This window comes from Musca autumnalis, unplaced genomic scaffold, assembly GCF_047663935.1.
Source record: "Musca autumnalis isolate F117 unplaced genomic scaffold, ASM4766393v1 scaffold_3, whole genome shotgun sequence".
Taxonomy (NCBI): domain Eukaryota; kingdom Metazoa; phylum Arthropoda; class Insecta; order Diptera; family Muscidae; genus Musca; species Musca autumnalis.
In genome coordinates this window covers 13,842,210-13,865,557 of record NW_027411866.1, presented here as the reverse complement: position 1 = coordinate 13,865,557, position 23,348 = coordinate 13,842,210, and the positions used below count along the sequence as shown (strand labels likewise).

Below are 23,348 nucleotides of genomic sequence, written 5' to 3'. Positions count from 1 at the left end.
AGTGCTAGAAGATAATTGTCTTGCGATTTCAAAAATTCTTATTCCAAACAAGTCTCCCAAAAAGGCTCTGAAAACTGTCTAATTCAAATAAAATAATGGTTAAAATATTGATATTTCTCTAATAGAAATATTAAAACTTTTATTTTATGATACCATCAATTTGGTAATTTTAACTTTTTATTTCAGAAACCCGTTTTCTAAAAATATTTTTTTCATTTATTCGCCATGTCTTCAGCTTTCCAAAAATGTTTTCATTTATAAAATCCAAGCCATAGTAAAGGATGTAAAGTAAAGGAGGTTATGAGGATTTTTTAATTGCGGCCATCAGTGCGTATGACTGTTATTAATTAACAGGTTGTTTCGCAAAAAACCTTGTAACTCCTGAAGCAAGTAAGTGATTTTTAAAATGAAAATACTTTTGGAAAGCTTAAAAATGAGGCTATATTCTAAGAAATTAACATTTTCCAAAACATATCTTGAGCTATATGAAAACAACGGTGGAAACCAGATTTATGATGGCAATGTTAGAATATAGTCCAGATATTCTAAAGAATTTTAAATTATATGCGCTTTTTATTAAAAATAAATAAAAAAGTTATCAAATTGAAAAAGAGCTATATATAAAAATTAATTTTAAATGGCACCAATATGGAGCATAGGAGTTCTTAAAGCCATAAGTTTGTAGCCTAAAGTTACATTTTTATAAACAAAGAAACAAATTAACTAAATTACAAGAAATGATTGATTTTTATTGCAAGTAAAAAAACATGCTCAAATTAAAACCAACAAAAAAACAAAAAGACGTTAAAATAGCAATTAATTTTATATGACCCAATAAGCAACTTAGATAAAGCCATAAAATTATGATATTTATTGGCCAGAATAACTCCATTACGGATTTATTTTAATATCCAAATAAGTTTCCAAAAAGGCTCTCGAAACTGTCTAATTCATATAAAATAATGATTTAAGTATTGATATTTCTCTAATAGAAATATTAAAAGTTCCACGATTATTTTATTATACCATCAATTTTGTAATTCTACCTTTTTATATCAGAAATACGCTTTCTAAAAATATTTTTCATTTATTCGCCTTGTCTTCAGCTTTCCAAAATTATTTTCATGTACAAAATCCAAGCTGTAGTTAAGGAGTTATGAGGATTTTTTTAATTGCGGCCATCAGTGCGTATGACTGTTATTAATTAACAGGTTGTTTCGCAAAAAACCTTGTAACTCCTGAAGCAAGTAAGCGATTTTTAAAATGAAAATACTTTTGGAAAGCTTAAAAATGAGGATATATTCTAAGAAATTAACATTTTCCAAAACATATCTTGAGCTATATGAAAACAACGATGGAAAACCAGATTTGTATGACAATAGGCGATGAAAACATTCGCAGAAACACCCTGACGTGAACTCCGTTGTGAAAAAATGAACCACCTCCACAAGCAACGGCTTGCCTTGCGAAACCACACGAAATTTTCTAAACTAACCCAATAATTATTAATAGTCATACGCACCCGTAGCCATATTAAAATTTTTCTTAAATTGCAAATTTAATTACAAAAAAATATAAAGATGGAAGAAAGGTTTCTTATTGTTTAATCTGAAGCCATTGATCTTTTATATTTGATACTAAATTAATCATAGTTTCGGGTTACCTGAGTGCTAGAAGTTAATTTGCCTAAAATTCTGCAATGGGTTGTCTTGCGATTTCAAAAATTATTTTGAAAAAAATTTAAATAGTTGTGGAACTACAAAGAATTTTCTGAACTAACCCAATAATTATTCATATTCATATGCACCCGTGGATAAACTAAAACTAGACTTAGAGGTTAAATTTATTTTCAAAAATAATAGAAATGCAATCAAAGTGTAATTTTTGTTTAAACTGAGGCCATAGATCTTAGGATGAAAAGCAGGTAGCGCCCTCAAAAATTGCAAAAAGTTTTTGGGGATCTTTTTTATAGTTGAAATCTGAATATATTACATTTCCTGGTGACTTGAGTGTTGCAAGAAAACTTTTCTTAGATTCTGCAATGGTTTGTCTAGCGATTTCGAAAATAATTTTGAGAAAATCTTAAATAGTTTTGGAACTACATGAAATTTTCTAAACTAACCCAATAATTATTAATACTCATACGCAACCGTGGTCAAATTTTAAAATAGTCATAAATGCCATTAAAGCTTTGAAATGTCATTAGAGCTTAAATATTTTTTAAAATTAACCATAGGTTTTAGAATGAGAACATGTTAGTCCCCTAAAAACTGCAATAAGTGCTTGAGGTTTTCATTTTCTAGTTGACATCTAAATTGACAACATTTACCACAGATTTTGATTACTTGACTGGCAAAAGAAAAATTCTCTTCGATTTCATAATAAGTTTATCTTTTGATTTCAGAAGATTTTTCAAAGAAACCAATTATAGTTTCGATACTACGACAATTTAACTAAAATAACCCAATAATTAATAATAATCATACGCACCCAATAATTAACAGTCAATTAATAATTATATTTGCCAAAGGACGTTCTTGTTCACTTTTCAGAGAGAAGAAAATTCCTCTTAGATTTCATAAAGGGCTATGTTTTGATTTCAGAAGGTTTTTTTTTTTTTGAAACTTAACATAGTTTCGGAACAATGAGAATTTTACTAAGACACCCCGATAATTAATAATAATCATGCACACCAAATATTGCCATAATTTGTCATACGAGGTCGCCTTTTGGTCTCCATTTCAGGTTCTTGTAATTTTTTGAAATATTTGTTCTTCTGTATGTAGCCGGAATTTGAAGTAAACCAAAATCACATTTTATTTTCTTTCCATGTTAAGCTTTAAAAGAAGGGGAAGAATGGTGTGACTTTACAAAGTTCCTAAATTGTGTGGCCATTGTAGAGATGATAATGAAGTTAAGTTATGCCATCAAGTATGGTATTGCCTTATTTTTCCAACAACAGATTGTTGCCGTAGATTTGTTTGTATGCATAAACGCATAACGCCTCCTTTTTGCGCTAAACTTTAATAATCAGACGCCGTATAAGAGCGTGAGTATCATGTAAGTGAAGTGGTTGGTTGTGTGGCGTCGTCGTTTTGTTTTTTGTTGTTTTTTTTTTCGTTTTTTTTAAGTGAAGTTAAAAAATCTGATTTTCCCTTTAAGATTCTGTAAAAGTATCGAAAGCAGTCTGGCAGGCTGGTAGATAGTGAACACACGCTTTACAATAACATACCTTTTATAGAAAAATTATAGGCGCAGTGTGGTGGTGTAACTATGTTATTGTTCACGTACTACTTTTGCCATGTCATGTACAAAGACGACGACGACGAGTCCAGATATTCTAAAGAATTTTAAATTATATGCGTTTTATCTTTTTGCCATAAATCGTTAAGGTTCAGTGATTTGGTTGTTGTTAGTGTTCTCTTTTGCTTGTTATATTGCATTTAATTTTATGGTTGTCCACGTATTTTTTCTGTGTGATAATAACAATTGTTACAGATGAGAAAATATATCGATTTTCTTGGTTATAAAAATAAATTATAAAAACATAATCTTGGAAGATTTATTGGTGTTTCTAAAATTGAATTTCAAGATGACATTTATATTGTTAAGAAGGTTGTAATTAAATCCTTTAGCCAGATAATATGTTAAAACTAAGCAATTAAAAATAGGCATACGCATCTAGTACCAGCATATGATTAATATAAGGTATACGCCACATGAAACAGCAATTAATAGTAATCATACGCCTAATGATCTACAAAGAAAAAATTATACAGTAGAACTTCGATAATTCGTAATCCAAGGGACCGGCCATTTTTTTACGAATTAGCGGGGTTAAATGCGAATGAAATGGCTTCAAGGGATCTGTGTTTGTTACGAATTATCGAGATACGAATTATCACGATTGTACTGTACATTTTACGGTACACCATTACCGCGTAGATGATAACTTTTCTAGGTAGCTAAAACAAAAGTTCAAGTAGCTCAGTCTGTGGCACTACTACAGCTCTTACATGAGCTTCTAGAATTTAGAGGCGACTTAACGTGTCTTTTTTACTGCAGCGTTGTCCATCGCCCTCATAGCGTTGACAAAAGTTTCAATACGAAGTCTAAATTCAGTAAAAAATTTTTTGTGGGGGGTTTCAGACTTAAACAACTATAACTTAGCCATTTATTAACCGATTTAAAAACATAATAACTTGTTCGAAAGATATTATTCACCCCTTTAATAGGAAGAAGGATCAATAGAAATCCGCTATAAAAAAGAAAAATGTCCGTGTAAATTTGAAAATATAAGAAACCAAGATTTTCACTACTTTTACCGTTATAAAAAAATAAAACGAAATTTTTCGAAAAGTTTGCAAGGCCAAAACTGCTTGAAGGAGCGTTCCAATGCCTTTACGATGTATTAGAGAGTAATTAATTACTGCCTTGGCTACAATTTCTGTCCTTGTGTTCGATTGAAAATCTCAATGGATTGGCTGTTATATGCCAAAATATCTAAAAAACGTGAATAAGAAAATTCAAGTGAAAATCGGGAGGCTCGATTTTCACTGTAGACCTATGCTCCAGTGGACTTTTTTGCTCAGTTCAATCCCAGGAATCAGAAACGCGAAGGGCCCATTAAGGTTTTCAAATCGCCTCGGCATAATTAACATGTATGTTATGGTGATTGTTCTACTACAATTGCTTACAATATTCGTAAAAATGGTAATAAATCCCACAACAAATATTTCTTTTTTAAACGTGATTATTCCGAAAGTTTTGGATGATTTTTTTTTTCAAATCTTGAATTTGTCAAAGATTTCTTTTTCGAGACAAGGATTTTAAAGATTTTTTTTTCAAAACTCGGATATTTCAAAGAATATTTTTCAAGACGTGGATTTTTTTTTAAAATCTTTTTTTCGAATCTTGGATTTAAGAAAAAATTTATTTAAATCATGTTTTTTAAAGAATATTTAAAACAATTTTAACCACGTATCTATTTGAACGGGCAATTGACACTTAGGTATAAAAAGTTTCTTGTTGAAAAACAAGAAACAAGGGAACTGATGAAGATCTGTGGTGAGATATGTAACTATAGTCTTCCCTGTCTTACCCATTGGTAAACATCGTCAATTTTTTCCCACTAACAAATTAAAGTTGTTTTAATAAACTATTAAAACAACGACTATGGGATTAAGCCTGACTATTTTGAAAAACAAAATAAAATACAAAAGGTTCCCAAATAATGTTTTGCAAAAAAAATCGAATCGTGTGTTTTTTTCAAATTTTTCCGAAAGTGGATTTAAAAAAGCCAATGTGAATTTAAAAAAAAAATGTTATTAAAACTTAGATTTTTAAAGAATATTTTTTCCATAATTTGGACTTTTAAAATAATATTCTTCCATAGCGTGAATTTATTTCATAACACACAATTTTTAAACACATGGATTCTTATTATTTATTAAAGAAAAATTTTGTAGCACTTGGACTCTTTATAGAATATTTTTTCAGCACGTGGACTTTTTAAAGAATATTCTCATCACTCGGATTTTTATAGAATGTTTTTTCAACACATGGATTTTTTGAAAAAGTTTTTTCCATGCGTGTATTTTTTTTAAATATCTTTCAACACGTGGATTTTTAAAAAAAAAATATTAGTCGATACTTGGATTCTTAACAAATATTTGTCAACACTGGGATATTAAAAAAAAAAATTTTCAATACTTGGATTAAAAAAATACACGTATTTAACAAAATATTTTACATTGGGATTTTTAAAAAATATTTTTTCAATACATGCATTATTTAAAAATATTTTTTTAACCTGGATTTGTACAAAATATTTTTTCAATAGGTTTTAAAAAAGATATTTTTCAATTCTTGGATTTCTAAAAAAATATTCTTTAAATTCTAGGATTTAAAAAAAATATATTTTTTAACACGCGGATTTAAAAAAAGTTTTCAACACTGGGATTTTTAAAAAATATTTCCACTACATGGATTTTTAAAAAAATATCTTTTTAACACAAGTCAGCTTAATCTCAGATTTTTTGTTTTCTTATTTAAAAACAACAAGTTTTTAAAAAAAAATAGTATTTTTCAACGCTGGGATTTAAAAAAAAAATATTTTATAATTTTTAACACGCGTATTTAAACAAATATTTTTCTACACTGGGTTCTTTAAAAAATATTTTTTCAATACATGGATTTTTACAAAATATTTTTTAATACTGGGATGTGTACAAAATATTTTTTCAATACGTTTTTAAAAAATATTTTTTCAATTCATGGATTTAAAAAAGACTTTTTTAACACGTGGATTTAAAAAAATATTTTTCAACACTGGGAGTTTTACAAAATTTTTCAATACTTGGATTTTTAAAAAAATATTAAGAATTTTTTTATTTGTAAAGTAAGTCAGCTTAATATGAGATTTGTTGTTTTCAAATTTAAAAAACAACAAGCTTTAAAAAAATATATTTTTCAACACTGGGATTTTTAAAATATATTTTTATTTTTTAATTTTTAACACGTGTATATTTAAAAAAAATATTTTTCAAGACTGGGTTTTTAAAAAATATTTTTTCAATACTGGGATTTTTGAATTTTTTTGTTTAATTGTTGGATTTTTGAAAAATATTTTTTTTGCGTTTTTTTAAATTTTTGGGTGCCACCGTGGTGCAATGGTATGCACACCCGCCTTGCACGCAGAAGGTCAGTGGTTCGATTCCCCGGCCAGGCAACATCAAACATTTTTCAACGGTGGCAAAATACCCTTCAGTAATGTTGGCGACATTTCCTGAGTATATCAGCCTTGAAAAACTTCTCTACAAGTGATGTCTTAAGGCACGCCGTTCGGACTCGGCGATAAACAGTAGGTCCCATATCATTGAGCTAATATGAATCGGGGTGCACTCATTGATATCCCTTGTCCCGTATGGGATGTTGTTGAACAATGTTTGTTTTTTTAACACAGGGTTTTTTAAAAAAAATATTTTTCAACACTGGGATTTTTAAAAAATATATTTTTAATATTTGAATTTAAAAAATATTTTTCTCAACACGCATAATAAAATTTCCGATTTGATTTTAATTTTCCAATATCTGGAATTTCGAAAGAAACCTTTCTTTCAAAATCTGGATTTTCGCAATTATTTTTTTTCAAAATCTGGATGTTCAAAACAATTTTTTTTCAAAATCTGGATTTTCAATACCAGTTTTCAAAATCTTGATTAAAAACCATTTTTTTCAAAATCTTGATTATCAAAAAAACCTGGATTTTCAAAAAAAAAAAAAAAAAAATTAATCTGGACTAAAAAACACTATTTTTTAAATCTGATTTTGCAAAAAAAAAAAAACACTTTTCTAAAAATATGGATTTAAAAATTTAGATTTTGCGAAAAATATTTTTTTCAAAATGTGAATTTTTTAATTTCCATTTTTTATTTCTTATTTTATTTTTGTTTTAATATGTGGATTTTTTAAAAACATATGGATATATAGATTTTATAAATAATTTTGGTGGATATTTTAATAATTTTTAAATCGAGGATTTTTGAAGAATATTTTTGCCACATTCAATCTACATTTTGCATGACTTGGATTAAAAAAGTAATTTTTTCACAACTTGGATTTAAAAAAACACGGAGCGCCCTAACTAATTTTAAATGGAAGGTACTTACACCTGGACACTTTTTGCAGATTCTGAAACTACAATGCTCATAGATGAGAAATATCAAGAAACAAAAAAAATCGCCGGAGAGATTTTCAAATAAATCGCGATTTAAGTTCACATTTTTAGGGGTTCTTTAGGTTTTCACAATTTTGCTTGGAAACCGCGAGTCCTATGTAAATGGGCCCAAAGAAAATGTTGTAGCTGTGAAAATTCACCACAAGATTGAACTGTATGATATTTTCGTAGGTTTTACCGTTTCCGAGATATACAAGTTCAAATTGAGACAATGCACTGACTGTATCGCCTCCTGCAAAAACTTCCCAGGTGTAAGCACCATCCAACCATTTAAATTTGGTTAGGGCACACCGTGAAACATTTTCTCATAACCTGAATTAAAAAAAAAAGGTTTTTTCAAAATATGCATTTAAAAAAACATATTTGATTTTTTTACAAATGTGGATTTAATAACGAAAAATATTTCTGCAAAATATTAACTTTTTTACCACGGGGATTTTTAAACAAATATTTTTTAAGTCGTTGATTAAAAAAATGTTTTTTAACATGTGGATTTTATAAAAAATATTTTTTTTTCAAAATCTGGATTTTCAAAAAAAAACATTGTTTAAAAATCTCGATTTTCACAAGAGAATTTTTTTCACAATCTGTATATTCAAAACAATTTTGTTTTTAAATCTGGATTATCAGTACAACTTTTCAAAATCTGGACTATAAATACAACTTTTCAAAATCTGGATTATCAATACAATTTTTCAAAAGCTGAATTATCAATACAAATTTTCAAAATCTTCTTTAAAAAACACTTTTTTTCAAAATCATGATTTAAAAAAAATATTTTTCCGGATTTAAAAATGTGGATTTTTAAAAGTTATTTTTCCAAAATCCGGATTTAAAAATGTGGATTTTTAAAAGTTATTTTTCCAAAATGAATTTTTTAAAAATATATGGGTATACAGATTTTTTAAATAATATTCGTGGGTTTTTTAATAATTTTTAAGTCGTGGATTTTAAAGAATATTTTTGCAACACGTAGATTAAAAAAAAAACATTGTTCATGACATTGATCATAAATTGGATTTAAAACAAAACATTTTTTTCATAACCTAACCTAAAATGTGCATTAAAAAATATATGTAAATTTTTTACAAATGTGGATTTAAAAACCAAAAATGTTTCTGTAAAACATCAACTTTTTAAATAATTTTGGAATCGTGTATGTCTTAAAAAACTCTTAAACTTGGACTTCTTAAAAAATATTTCTTCGGTGCGTGAATTTAAAAAAATACTACTTGGATTTTACAAAAAAAAAATCCAAAACTTGCATTAAAAAATAGTTTTTCAACATATGGGTTTTCAAATAAAAATAAAAACAATTTTTCAACATCAGTTTTTCAACCAAAAGTTCACCACCTTGATTTCTTGAAAAAAATTTAAAAATTTGGATTAAACAACATTTTTCAATATACGGATTTGTAAAAGATATTCTTTCAAAATGTGGACTTTTTTTAAACAGTTTTCAAACGTTTATTGTATTCTGAGGGTTCTTGTCCTCTGGTGGTTTGAGGAAAAATTTATAAAAATCCACAAATGGAAATATTCATAAGAAATCACCAGAAATCCACTGTACGTGTAATGAACTTAAATTTAAAGTACTCATACGTCTCAGTGGAAATCTATTAATAATACTAATACGCAACCTGATACAATTATCACTATTTCATGGAGTTAGGGTCAATTTTAAGTATTTTTTTAACAAAATTGCCTAACTTTAGAAACGACTCTTATATAACACATTTTATCATTTCCATTACATCTAACCGGGATGCTGGTGGCGTCATCATCGTGTTGTTTGATGTCATTCTTCTTCAGTTGAGTTTTGTTTTGCATTCCCCCCTCTCCCATTGTCTGCCGACTTGAGTTGCATTTGCAAATGGCACGCGGCAAACAATGTTCAAGATCATTGCCATTTTTGGTGATTATTGTTTGCCATGCGGTTTTCAAAGCTGATCTACTCCTCAAGCCTGCCGCTGGTGATTGTGTGTGCAGAGTTCAAGATTTTTAGTTAGGCTAAAACTTGTTTTCAATCAGGCCAACAAACAATAAGATGAGTTGGCAGCAACAGTAGTTGATTAGCTTGCTAGCTGCCAGAGTATTAAACTGCATTGTTGTTTGTTGCTATTGTGGTTGATGATATTTTGTGGTAAATAAACAAGTGTTGCCGTGGTGGTTTATTAAAATAAATCTTGAGAGAGCCAGACAACCGCAACAACAAAATTGTTTCAATAGCTTCCAGGCGTGTTTAGCAGAGCAATAGATAAGTGTTTTTTGCCTGGGTTAAACAACTGGAAATTTAACATGAATGCTAACTGAATTCCTCCCCACGCTCTGCGTAACATATTACCACCAATTGTTGCTTGCTTATGATCAACATCTTTTATTTTGTATTAGTCCCAAATACAAGCAGCTCTAGGCGCAACATTTTAGAGATTTTTCTATTGGCTTTCAGATGCCGGCTACCACAAAACTTGTGGTGTGCGGGGGGGTACGGGAGCTGTCAGTCTGGTTCGTAACACTTTGTGGGTGCTGCACTAGCATATGTTTGGATGATTCATACCCAGGGCTGCCTAGCAGATTGCTGTTCTGTTGCATATTATTGCGGTTTTGTTGCGGCAATGGCGACAAGTTATTCATGCATGCCGTATGGTTTTTCGCTTGCTTGACAACATTATTGGCAACATGTCAAACATCTTCAATGCCACCAAATAAGAAATCGGCAATTTTTTTTAAAAAAAATTAGAATATTTTCAAATATTTTACTAAGGAAGACAGTAGAACCTCTTACAAGATGACTCACAAATTGGCAAGGAAATGGTTTAACGCCGGGTTTAACAATCAAGACGTTCTTCTCTCAAAAAAATGTGTCATGATTAGTATAATCTCATCTAAGGGTGTTCCTGACAAGTAAAGACTTCTGTAGATCATGCTGTCACTTGTTTGAGATGGATGATGTAACACATTTACGTTGGCTTGAAAAAATCTCCCTAACGTAATGTTAGCTGTTGTTTTGTATTTGTCACATACTTATGGTCATCATTGCTAACTTCCTACTGCCTGCATTAATTTAATCGCTCTCACGTTAAATTTTTTTCTTCAAAATTTTTTTTCTTGTGAAAAAAATTCTAGGAATTCCTTTTTTCGAAACTTAATTGCATTGGATTCTTTTATCGAAAGCAGTTTCTCCACCTCCGCCAACACAAATTCTCCGTCATGCTTTGATATCTTATTTACAAAAGGACTTTTACACTGGTTGGCATGTTGTTGGCATGTCTGTCCGTCTGGCCACCTCTTAGTTTAGGGTTTCATTAAAAACCCTTCTTTATTGAGCATTCGTTGTTTATTTTGTTCCATTTTTTTCTTGCTTTGCGAATGTTTGCAAAAAGGTCTGGTTTTATTGTAAAGATTCACTCGCGATAACCTACTCTGAACAGCAACAACAAAAACAAAGTAAACAAAACAACAATTTAGTTGCAGTTCAAGGCAGAGATGGCATAACATGGGCACCTGAATACATTCAAAATTTTTTTCATACAGAAAGGATCTATAGAAGCAACCTATCTTTCAGAAAGGGGTCTATAGAAGCAACCTATCTTTAAGTAAGGGGTCTATAGAAGCAACATATCTTTCAGAAAGGGGTCTATAGAAGCACCCTATCTTTCAGAAAGGGGTCTATAGAAGCAACATATCTTTCAGAAAGGGGTCTATAGAAGCAACCTATCTTTCAGAAAGGGGTCTAGAGAAGCACCCTTTCTTTCAGAAAGGGTCTATAGAAGCACCCTTTCTTTCAGAAAGGACCTACAGAAGCACCATTTCTTTTAGAAAGGGTCTATCGGAGCACCCTTTCTTTCAGAAAGGGTCTACAGAACCACCCTTTCTTTAGGAAAGGGTCTACAGAAGCACATTTTTTCAAAAAAGGTCAATAGAAAACCCCTTTCTTTTATAAAGGGTCCATAGAAGAATCCTTTCTTTTATAAAGGGTCCATAGAAGAATCCTTTCTTTCAGAAATGGTCTATAGAAGCACAATTTCTTTCAGAAAGGGTCTATAGGAGCACCCTTTCTTTCAGAAAATGTCTATCGGAGCACCAGTTCTTTCAGAAAGGGTCTATCGGAGCACCCTTTCTTTCAGAAAAGGTCTATAGAAGAAGTCTATCTTTCAGAACAGTTCAATAGAAGAACCCTTTCTTTCAGAAAGAGTCTATAGAAGCAACCTTTCTTTCAGAAAGGGTCTATAGAAGCACCCTTTCTTTCAGAAAGGGTCTATCGGAGCACCCTTTCTTTCAGAAAGGGTCTATCATTCAGAACAGTTCAATAGAAGAACCCTTTCTTTCAGAAAGAGTCTATAGAAGCACCCTTTCTTTCAGAAAGGGTCTATAGGAGTACCCTTTCTTTCAGAAAGGGTCTATAGGAGCACCCTCTCTTTCAAAAAGGGTCTATAGAAGCACCCTTTCTTTCAAAAAGGGTCTATAGAAGCACCCTTTCTTTCAAAAAGGGTCTATAGAAGCACCCTTTCTTTCAAAAAGGGTCTATAGAAGCACCCTTTCTTTCAAAAAGGGTCTATAGAAGCAACCTTTCTTTCAGAAAGCGTCTATAGAAGCACCCTTTCTTTCAGATAGGGTCTATAGAAGCACCCTTTCATTCAAACAGGGTCTATAGAAGCACCCTTTCTTTCAAAAAGGGTAGAAGCACCCTTTCTTTGGGAAAGGGTCCATAGAAGCACCCTTTCTTTCAGAAAGGGTCTATAGAAGCACCCTTTCTTTCAGAAAGGGTCTATAGAAGCACCCTTTCTTTCAGAAAGGGTCAATAGAAACACCCTTTCTTTCAGAGAGGGTTTATAGAAACATCCTCTCTTTCGGAAAGGGTCTATCGGATCACACTTTCTTTCATAAAATGTCTATCAGAGCACCCTTTCTTTCAGAAAATGTCTATCAGAGCACCCTTTCTTTCAGAAAATGTCTATCAGAGCACCCCGTCTTTCAGAAAATATCTATCAGAGCACCCTTTCTTTCATAAAGGGTCAATAGAAGCACCCTTTCTTTCAGGAAGGGTGAATAGAAGCACCCTTTCTTTCAGGAAGGGTCAATAGGAGCACCCTTTCTTTCAGGAAGGGTCTATAGGAGCACCCTCTCCTTCAGAAATGGTCTATCGGATCACCCTTTCTTTCAGAAAATGTCTATCGGAGCAGCCTATCATTCAGAACAGTTCAATAGAAGAACCCTTTTTTTCAGAAAGAGTCTACAGAAGCACCCTTTCTTTCAGAAAGGGTCTATAGGAGTACCCTTTCTTTCAGAAAGGGTCTATAGAAGCACACTTTCTTTCAAAAAGGGTCTACAGAAGCACCCTTTCTTTCAAAAAGGGTCTACAGAAGCACCCTTTCTTTCAAAAAGGGTCTACAGAAGCACCCTTTCTTTCAAAAAGGGTCTATAGAAGCACCCTTTCTTTCAGAATGGGTCTATAGAAGCACCCTTTCTTTCAGATAGGGTCTATAGAAGCACCCTTTCATTCAAACATAGACCCTGTTTGAATGAGTATCCTTTCTTTCAGAAAGGGTCTATAGAAGCACCCTTTCTTTCAGAAAGGGTCTATAGGAGTACCCTTTCTTTCAGAAAGGGTCTATAGAAGCACACTTTCTTTCAAAAAGGGTCTACAGAAGCACCCTTTCTTTCGAAAAGGGTCTACAGAAGCACCCTTTCTTTCAAAAAGGGTCTATAGAAGCACCCTTTCTTTGGGAAAGGGTACATAGAAGCACCCTTTCTTTCAAAAAGGGTCTATAGAAGCACCCTTTTTTGGGAAAGGGTCCATCGAAGCACCCTTTCTTTCAGAAAGGGTCAATAGAAACACCCTTTCTTTCAGAGAGGGTTTATAGAAACATCCTCTCTTTCAGAAAGGGTCTATCGGATCACACTTTCTTTCAGAAAATGTCTATCAAAGTACCCTTTCTTTCAGAAAATGTCTATCAGAGTACCCTTTCTTTCAGAAAATGTCTATCAGAGCACCCTTTCTTTCAGAAAATGTCTATCAGAGCACCCCGTCTTTCAGAAAATGTCTATCAGAGCACCCTTTCTTTCATAAAGGGTCAATAGAAGCACCCTTTCTTTCATAAAGGGTCAATAGAAGCACCCTTTCTTTCAGGAAGGGTGAATAGAAGCACCCTTTCTTTCAGGAAGGGTCAATAGGAGCACCCTTTCTTTCAGGAAGGGTCTATAGGAGCACCCTCTCCTTCAGAAATGGTCTATCGGATCACCCTTTCTTTCAGAAAATGTCTATCGGAGCACCCTTTCTGAAAGAAAGGGTCTATAGGAGCAGCCTTTCTTTCAGAAAGTGTATACATCACAACCCTTTCTTTAAGAATGGTCTACAGAAGCACTTTGATTTGTTCTTTTACAAGACCTTAGAGTTTTCGATGAGAAGAGGATAGGGTCTCCTCGTAGAAGACCTTGTGGTCTTCTCATAGAAGACGTCTTTGTCCTCTCATAGAAGACGTCTTTGTCCTCTCATAGAAGACATTGTGGTATTCTCATAGAAGACGTTGTGGTCTTCTCATAGAAGACGTTGTGGTCCTCTCATAGAAGACGTCTTTGTCCTCTCATAGAAGACCTTGTGGTCTTCTCATAGACGACCTTGTGGTCTTCTCATAGGAGACCTTGAGGTCTTCTTATAGAAGACCTTGTGGTCTTCTCTTAGAGGTCTTCTCATTGAAGACCTTGTTGTCTTCTCATTGAAGACATTGAGATCTTCTCATAAAGAAACCGTGAGGTCTTCTCATAGAAGTTCTTGAGGTCTTCGCATAGAAGACTTTGAAGTCTTCTCATAGAAGACCTTGAAGTCTTCGCATAAAAGGACTTGAAGTCTTCTCATATAGAATACTGTTTCTTCTATAGAAGACTATGCAGTCTTTTCATAGAAGACAATGTGTTTTTTTTTTCATAGAAGAAATTGATCTTCTCCTTGATCTTGAGATCTTCTCCAGTTTGTGCCGCTTATTTTCCCTCTCTGTGTAGTGCTAAATGAACCCAATAAAAGGTTGTTTTTTTCTGCATACTTCCCTAACCTTTATGGCCACACCATATAAGTTTGGACGGTGTGCATACCACCAACAAGCCAACCAACCAACCACCATCAACGTCATAAAGGAGTTCAGTCCATGGCCGAAACATCGTTGCCTTTGGCCATTCTGCCACTTTGCCACACACCAGGAAAAATAAGTTGCTTTACATAGAGAAAAGCATGCACATGCGCTTGTAGTTTTCGGATTGTTGATTTGTTGTTTTTGTACTTCCATTGCAAACATGCAATACTTGCAAAAAATGTCTGTAAAACAAACAAGTTCAATTACCAGGGAGTCAGTCTTCTTGGGTTTTGTGTGATTCTTTTTTTTTCTACTGTACGGTCAAAGCATTCCAGGCTCTAGTTGTACATGAAATCGCAAAAGGGGAGGGGGGGAAAGGAATGTTGAGATTTTCGAGAGGAGCTTTAGGCATGCGCAAAACACTACATGGTGGCACTATTTAGTCACCAATGTTTTTTTATTTTTGTTTAATTTGGGAAGGAATGAAATATGGGCTAGGGGAGGAGGAGCATAAATTTAGTCCTTGTTTGTATAAATAAAAAGGGAATCAAAATGTTTACTTGGATTGTTGGACAAAAAGGGGTTAGTAAGAAACCTTAGTTATTTATATAAAAAAGAAAATATCTTCCTCCCTCTCCCTTCCTCCTACTTTCATCTTGCAGCGCCAAAAATATGCCATACATTCACTTTACTGTCACGACACCAAAAACTAAACGTTTCCTTTTTGTTTGTGGTGTCTCTAAGGCCGATTCAATTACATGACAATACATCGGGCCTGCTGACTTGTCAGGCCTATGTATGTATATGCCGAGCCTGTCTACCCCTATCTTTCCCTGTGGAATGGCATCCAAATGCCTTAACGAAAATCAATTTCATTTTGAAAATTGGCAAACATCTGCCAAAACAAGTTCGATTTATCACAAACACACACATACACAAAACATACATACAGCCAACATGTCTTTCTCGCCACAACTTGAAGACATGGGTCGGAACAAAGATGAAAGCCTTTTCCAAACAAAAACAGATACAGATACGACATCCATGTTGAAGCTGGAAAAAAATAAGGCAGACATGGCTTGTTGTTCATTCTTCTTCTGCTACAGGTAAAAATGCAATGCAATGTGCAAAGAGCAACATTTCATCGCAGCATTAAAATGCATGCCGGCTATCCAGCGAACAACAACTCAGACAGGCATCAGCAAAGCAGCCAACAACCGGAAAACCAAATCCCAGTACTGTATTAATATTATTAGGCGTAGTCATTCGCCTCAGCAGCATCATCATCGTCATTGTCGTTGACTTCGTCGCCAGCATTTTCAAAGTCGTTTGTTTGACTTGGTAAATTGGTTCAAACACAAAAAATGGACGCTTTTTAAAAGAAAATTCCTGGGCTTTCTATTTTCTTCTCCTTCTCTTCAAACACCCCATTTGACTATTTCCAGTTGCTTTTATTTCGGCAAACAAAAAAGAATCAGTTGAAATGAAATGCAGGCCGATATTGGAATGTGGTTCTGTCAGTTTTTTTCTGAGGTAGGAAAGTTAGGGATTATTTTAAAAACCTCTGGAAAGTTATAAGCAGAAAAGGGTTTGGAGCGAATTAAAAATGGTTGAATTTTGTAGCTCCGCTCAAACCGAAGCACATGTTTAGGATGTTTTCATCTTGGAAAGTAACAAATGTGAAGTTTTGTAAAAGGCCGTTGTTATAAATTCTTAACATCTTGCCGATATTTTTACACGATTTCATTATTGGATTATTCGAAGCAAAAAAAAACTTAATTTGTATCAATCAACTTTTTATTACAATTAATTTGTCATTTGTTGTTGTTGTTGTTTTTGGTTAAATTTGCCTTTAAGTCTTAAGAATCACAAAAGCAGACACAGCAAGAACAACGCACACATTCAATTCGGGTGAATGCCTACAAATGAGGCGTAGATTTTGTTTAAAATCGAACTGCATGTTTATCGTTTACGAATATTGATGGTGGTGGTTATAATTGTCGATGACGATGATGATGAAGGCAAAAAATGTCTGGTAGGAAACAGAGATGGAAAATCGGGAGCTTTGGAGGAAAATTTGGATAATATACAAAAGAAAATATTACTGTAATACAAAAAATATAAAATATAGCATATAACAAATATAAAATGCAATATACATATAAAATATAAAATCAAAACTATAAAATATGAAATACAAAATATGAAATATAATATAATTATTTATATATTTAATATAAAATAAAATATATAAAATAAAAAATATAAAAAAATATAAATATAAAATATAAGATAAAGAAATATAAAATATAAAATGCAAAATATAAAATATAAATTATATAATATAAAATATAAAGCATAAAATATAAAATATTTCGATTATATAATAACAAAAAAATGGACAAAACATAAACAAGTAAAACAAAAAATTATTAAATACTATCAGACCCCGTTCCGCATTGTTGGCCCGTAGTAGTTAGTTTTATTGAAAATTGTTTATGGACTTTATGCTTGACAATTTAAAAATATATATTTTCTACTTCACTTCTTCGGTACATTGTGAAACCGAGGAGGATTTTAAATTTATCAACAGATTTTGTCTCTAACCTTTCTTTTCTCTTATGGACTTTGTCGATTTTGTGTCCATTGATTGTGCTTAGGATTTATTATCGTCCACGTCCCATGTCTTTACAATAAAGCAGCCTGATTATAACAGTTAAAAATATGTAATGCCATGTTTATACTTGAGCTCTAAAATCCGCTGGATTTCACGAAATCCTGAAATACACCCCGGTGTTTACACTTATTGTTTTGTTGATTTCGAACATATCACAATAATCAAGGTAGATGCATATGCGCAGCTGATCGAACATGAATTTTCAAAACAAGTTTTTGTAAATTGAATTAGTCATCAAAAATATACGACAATATAGAACTTTACAACTTTATTTCGAAAATTATCGTAAAATTATCTATATATCGTATAAATTGTGTATAGTACTAACAAATAAAAAAATACAAAATGATTTTATCAGACATCATAATAAAAAATTTTGATAGATAAAATTTGTGTTCAGAACTTGGAAAATATTAATACCTGCAGCAGTTTTCCCGTTTAGTGCTAAAAATGCGTTCCCCTACTCCGAAATATAGCAAGATTTGCACTTCTCTTTAAACAAAAATAGCGCCGAATAACACCCTATTCTTCTGTTTTCTGCCATATACTTTTGGCATAGTAGACACTAGCAACATGTTCATTATCATCTATATACGATAGTTGATACGTTGATTTTGACATTTCTGCTGCAGTTTTTGCAAGTTCCGTCACTTTTTTTGTTCCCGTATTTTTTAAGAAATTTGTATGAGGAAGCAATTCTTGACAATTCGCTCTTTTTTCTAACATTACCATTAAAAAAGTACGAGAACACAATAAAAAATAGCATTGTAACAAAGTAATTTAAAAATTTTTTCACATTGTTTACAAATTTTGATACTAAATTTTTTGTTGCAGCAATTGACCACCTACCTTGTTTATTGTGATACATGAAAAGTGTTGCAACTTTTGGTACTTTTTTAGGCAAAAACAGGGTTGTATATCATGTGTATTGTGATTTCGATGTTGATTTCGCTGAAATCACGAAATGAGATGATTTCATTTTTGTATGCGAAATCATGATAAATTTTGCATGATTCCGCGCGAAATCACGAAACGCCTTCGAAATCACGAAAAGACGCCGAATGTAAACCAAACATAAGTCTAATTTTCCCGCTTATTGAGACTTAAGCTGAAAACATATCCAACGTTTGGGTAAAGTTTTGTGTCGTTTTGGCCGTTTTTACACTGTTGGGCATGATGCCGAAAAATTCAAATTCATTTGAAATATATGCCGGCAAACAGATCGACGCTGGACTTTGTTGTCGGCGTCGCCCTGTTGTTGTTGTATTTTTCTCAATGCCCAACACAAAACTTTACTCAAACGTTGGATGTGTTTTCAGCTTTATATGTTTTAGTTTTTCATGCCTGATGGTCCGTTGAACATCACCATTTAAGGAAATTTGTTAATATATCATTATGCTTGATCGGGGTCGCAACCATCGCAATTTGCAAGCCGATACGCTCATAAGTTTAGCAAATATAGCGATTAGAAAACAATAGGCCCCCGAAATTCGTCTACAAATATATAGCATTTTGGACCACGGGACATTCCCGAATATTTTTTAAAAATATCAAGAAATTAGATTCAGTGGTTTTGGAAAAATATGTATTGAAAAGAGTGGGCGTGGCCGGGTTATGGCGCTCATTCTACGGAAAGAATTATCGAAATCGGCCCAGCCGTTCTCAACCGACGCCAGTACCCCGCTACTTCCGGAATTCAGCTAAATTTGTAGCATATTTTAACCGGGGGACATCCCTGTACATTCACTTGCAATTTCAGGAAAATCGGTTCAGTAGTTTTTGTAGAAAATATTAAAATTGAAAAAAGTGGGCGTAAACGTGGGCGTGGTCAAATTTTCTTTGCATAAAAACCCAAGCCGGGTTTTGGCGCAGAAAGAATTATCGAAATCGGTCCAGCAGCTCTCAACTGATGCCATTACCAAAGAACGATATTTGATTTTTATTTATATAGATATAGATAGCATTTTTAAAGAAATAGGGTATAGGGGGAGTACCCCGCCCCTTCCGAAATTCAACTAATTTTGTAGCCTATTTAAACCGGGGGCCATCCCTGTACATTCCCCGGCAATTTCAGGAAATCGGTTCAGTAGTTTTTGTAGAAATGATAAAAATTTAAAATTGAAAAAAGTGGATGTAAAAGTTGGCGTGGTCAAATTTTTTTTTGTATACAAACCCAAGTCGAATCCTGTCTTTCAGAAAGGGTCTATAGAAGCACCCTTTCTTACAGAAACGGTCTATAGAAGCACCCTTTCTTACAGAAACGGTCTATAGAAGCACCCTTTCTTACAGAAACGGTCTATAGAAGCACCCTTTCTTACAGAAAGGGTCTATAGAAGCACCCTTTCTTACAGAAAGGGTCTATAGAAGCACCCTTTCTTACAGAAAGGGTCTATAGAAGCACCCTTTCTTACAGAAACGGTCTATAGAAGCACCCTTTCTTACAGAAACGGTCTATAGAAGCACCCTTTCTTACAGAAACGGTCTATAGAAGCACCTTTCTTACAGAAAGGGTCTATAGAAGCACCCTTTCTTACAGAAAGGGTCTATAGAAACACCCTTTCTTACAGAAAGGGTCTATAGAAGCACCCTTTCTTACGGAAAGGGTCTATAGAAGCACCCTTTCTTACAGAAAGGGTCTATAGAAGCACCCTTTCTTACAGAAAGGGTCTATAGAAGCACCCTTTCTTACAGAAAGGGTCTATAGAAGCACCCTTTCTTACAGAAAGGGTCTATAGAAGCACCTTTCTTACAGAAAGGGTCTATAGAAGCACCCTTTCTTACAGAAAGGGTCTATAGAAGCACCTTTCTTACAGAAAGGGTCTATAGAAGCACCTTTCTTACAGAAAGGGTCTATAGAAGCACCTTTCTTACAGAAAGGGTCTATAGAAGCACCCTTTCTTACAGAAAGGGTCTATAGAAGCACCCTTTCTTACAGAAAGGGTCTATAGAAGCACCCTTTCTTACAGAAAGGGTCTATAGAAGCACCCTTTCTTACAGAAAGGGTCTATAGAAGCACCTTTCTTACACAAAGGGTCTATAGAAGCACATTTCTTACAGAAAGGGTCTATAGAAGCACCCTTTCTTACAGAAAGGGACTATAGAAGCACCTTTCTTACAGAAAGGGTCTACAGAAGCACCCTTTCTTACAGAAAGGGTCTATAGAAGCACCTTTCTTACAGAAAGGGTCTATAGAAGCACCCTTTCTTACAGAAAGGGTCTATAGCAGCACCCTTTCTTACAGAAAGGGTCTATAGAAGCACCCATTCTTACAGAAAGGGTCTATAGAAGCATCCTTTCTTACAGAAAGGGTCTATAGAAGCATCCTTTCTTACAGAAAGGGTCTCTAGAAGCACCCCTTCTTAAAGAAAGGGTCTATAGAAGCACCCTTTCTTTAAGAAAGGCTCAATAGAAGCACTCTTTCTTTTAGAATATAGAAACACCCTGTCTTTCAGTCCAAATCAGGTTATGGCGAGATGTTAGAAGCATCCTTTCATTCAAAAAGGGCCTTTCTTTCAAAACGTGTCTTTAGCAGCATCTTTTCTTTTAAAAGGTGTCTTTCAGAAAGGGTCAATAGAAGCACCCTTTCTTTCCGAAAGGGTCTACAGAAGCAAATTTCTTTTCATCAACATATTCAGACCATGTTTGTAATTTAAATAGTCCGTACCCGTACCAGATAAACTCGGTTAGTACAATATCCATGCCCTTCCTTCAAATTGCTCAAGTCTTAAAAGGTTTACGCTCTTTGAAAATAAATAATCGCCCTGGACCCGATGGCATTCCAAGCAGTATTTTAAAATATTGCTCAACTACATTGGCTATTCCATTAACAGTACTATATAACTATTCCATAAAATATAGTTACTTCCCTTCTGTATGGAAAGAGTCATTTCTAATACCACTTCATAAATCTGGTAGTTTGTCTGAAGTCTCAAATTATAGAGGAATAGATAAATTGAGTGCTATACCTAAATTATTTGAAAGGCTCATAACAGAAGTAATCACTTTTAAAGTTTTGCCTATTATCTGCCCCCAACAACATGGCTTTCGTCAGGGTCTATCCACATCAACTTCAGATGTAATAAACGGTTTTGTTCATGGTATGCAGACTGATACGATTTATACAGATTTTAGTAAGGCATTTGATAGAGTTAACCATAAGCTATTGCTTTATAAACTTGACCGGATAGGCTTTAGTAATTCATTGTTATGCTGGATCTCTCCTTATCTACTTGACAGGTCTCAGGTCATTTCATTTCGAAACTCTTTATCTAAATCTATTACAGTACCATCTGGCGTTCCTCAAGGTAGCCACCTTGGTCCTATTCTGTTTTTATTATTTGTGAATGATTTGCCTTCTTCAATTCATAACTCTAGAATACTTATGTATGCTGATGATGTTAAGATATACTTAACTCATAAGTCACTAAATCAAGTTACATTACTCCAAAATGATTTAGACTCACTATCCAAATGGTGCAACATTAATAATATGGACCTTAACTTAAAGAAATGTAAACATATGCGCTTCTCTAGAAGATCTCCATTGCGTACACAATACAGTATTAGTGGTTCAGTACTCGTGACAGTCGATTCATTTGTCGATCTTGGTCTTTTGGTGGATACAAAATTAAATTTCAATAACCATATTACAACAATGGTAAATAAGGCTCATGGGGTCCTAAGTTTTATTAAACGTTGGGCTAAGATGTTCTCAGATCCTTATGTTACTAAACAGCTATTTACTGCTCTAGTAAGACCTATATTAGAATATTGTTCCGTAGTGTGGGATCCATATTATGGAATTTATAGTGACAAAATTGAATCGGTACAGAAACAATTTTTACTCTTCGCCCTTAGGGGTATGAATTGGAATGATAATTTTGTACTACCCTCGTACACTAGCAGACTAAAACTAATCAGACTACCAACTCTAAAAAGTCGACGTACAATGCTTAATTCAATTATGGTCTACAAAACACTAATTGGAGATGTACCATCAGACTTCCTTGTTGCATCAGTTAAAATAAATGTTCCATTTAGACAATCTAGATTTTATAAATTTTTATACACTAATTTTAATCGTACTAACTATTCGTCTAGTGAACCTATTAGCAAAATGTGTTCTGATTTTAACTCCCTTTATTGTAATATTGACTTTTGCATGAATATTGAAGCTATTAAGTCGAATATAATTTCTTTTTTAAATGCATAATTTATTTATTTATTTAGTTATAATATTGTTTTACTGGCTGAAGAATTTTATGTAGCTGGTATTCTCCCTACACATACTGCCCCACCATGATTCGGATTATGGTGTGTACGCGATCCCCACGTTAAAGGGAGGTCGCCCCCTCGGTCGGCAGGGGCGGGTAAGTGTGGCCTTGGGAACGTTCGATAGAAAAAAAGGGTCTATAGAAGCACCCTTTCTTTAAGAATGGGTATATAGAAACACCCTGTCTTTCAGAAAAGTCTATAAAAGAACCCTGTCTTTCTAAAAGGGTATATTGAAGCACCCTGTCTTTCAGAAAGGGTCTATAGAAGCACCCTGTCTTTCAGAAAGGGTCTATAGAAGCACCTCTTTTTCAGAAACGGTCTATAGAAGCACCTTTTTTTCAGAAATGGTCTATAGAAGCACCTCTTTTTCAGAATGGGTCTATAGAAGCACCCCTTCTTAAAGAAAGGGTCTATAGAAGCACCCTTTCTTTGAGAAAGGCTCAATAGAAGCACCCTTTCTTTGAGAAACGGTCTATAGAAGCACCCTTTCTTCAGAAAGGGTCTATAGAAGCACCCTTTCTTCAGAAAGGGTCTATAGAAGAACCCTTTCTTCAGAAAGGGTCTATAGAAGCACCCTTTCTTTGAGAAAGGC

The 23,348-nt window shown here is 33.3% G+C and overlaps 1 protein-coding gene across 3 annotated transcripts in view; it reads left to right on the top strand.

Annotated features, from left to right (window-relative positions):
- The window catches only part of boi (brother of ihog), a 265,331-nt gene that overhangs the window by 192,275 nt on the left and 49,708 nt on the right, over positions 1-23,348 (top strand). The window lies entirely within an intron of this gene.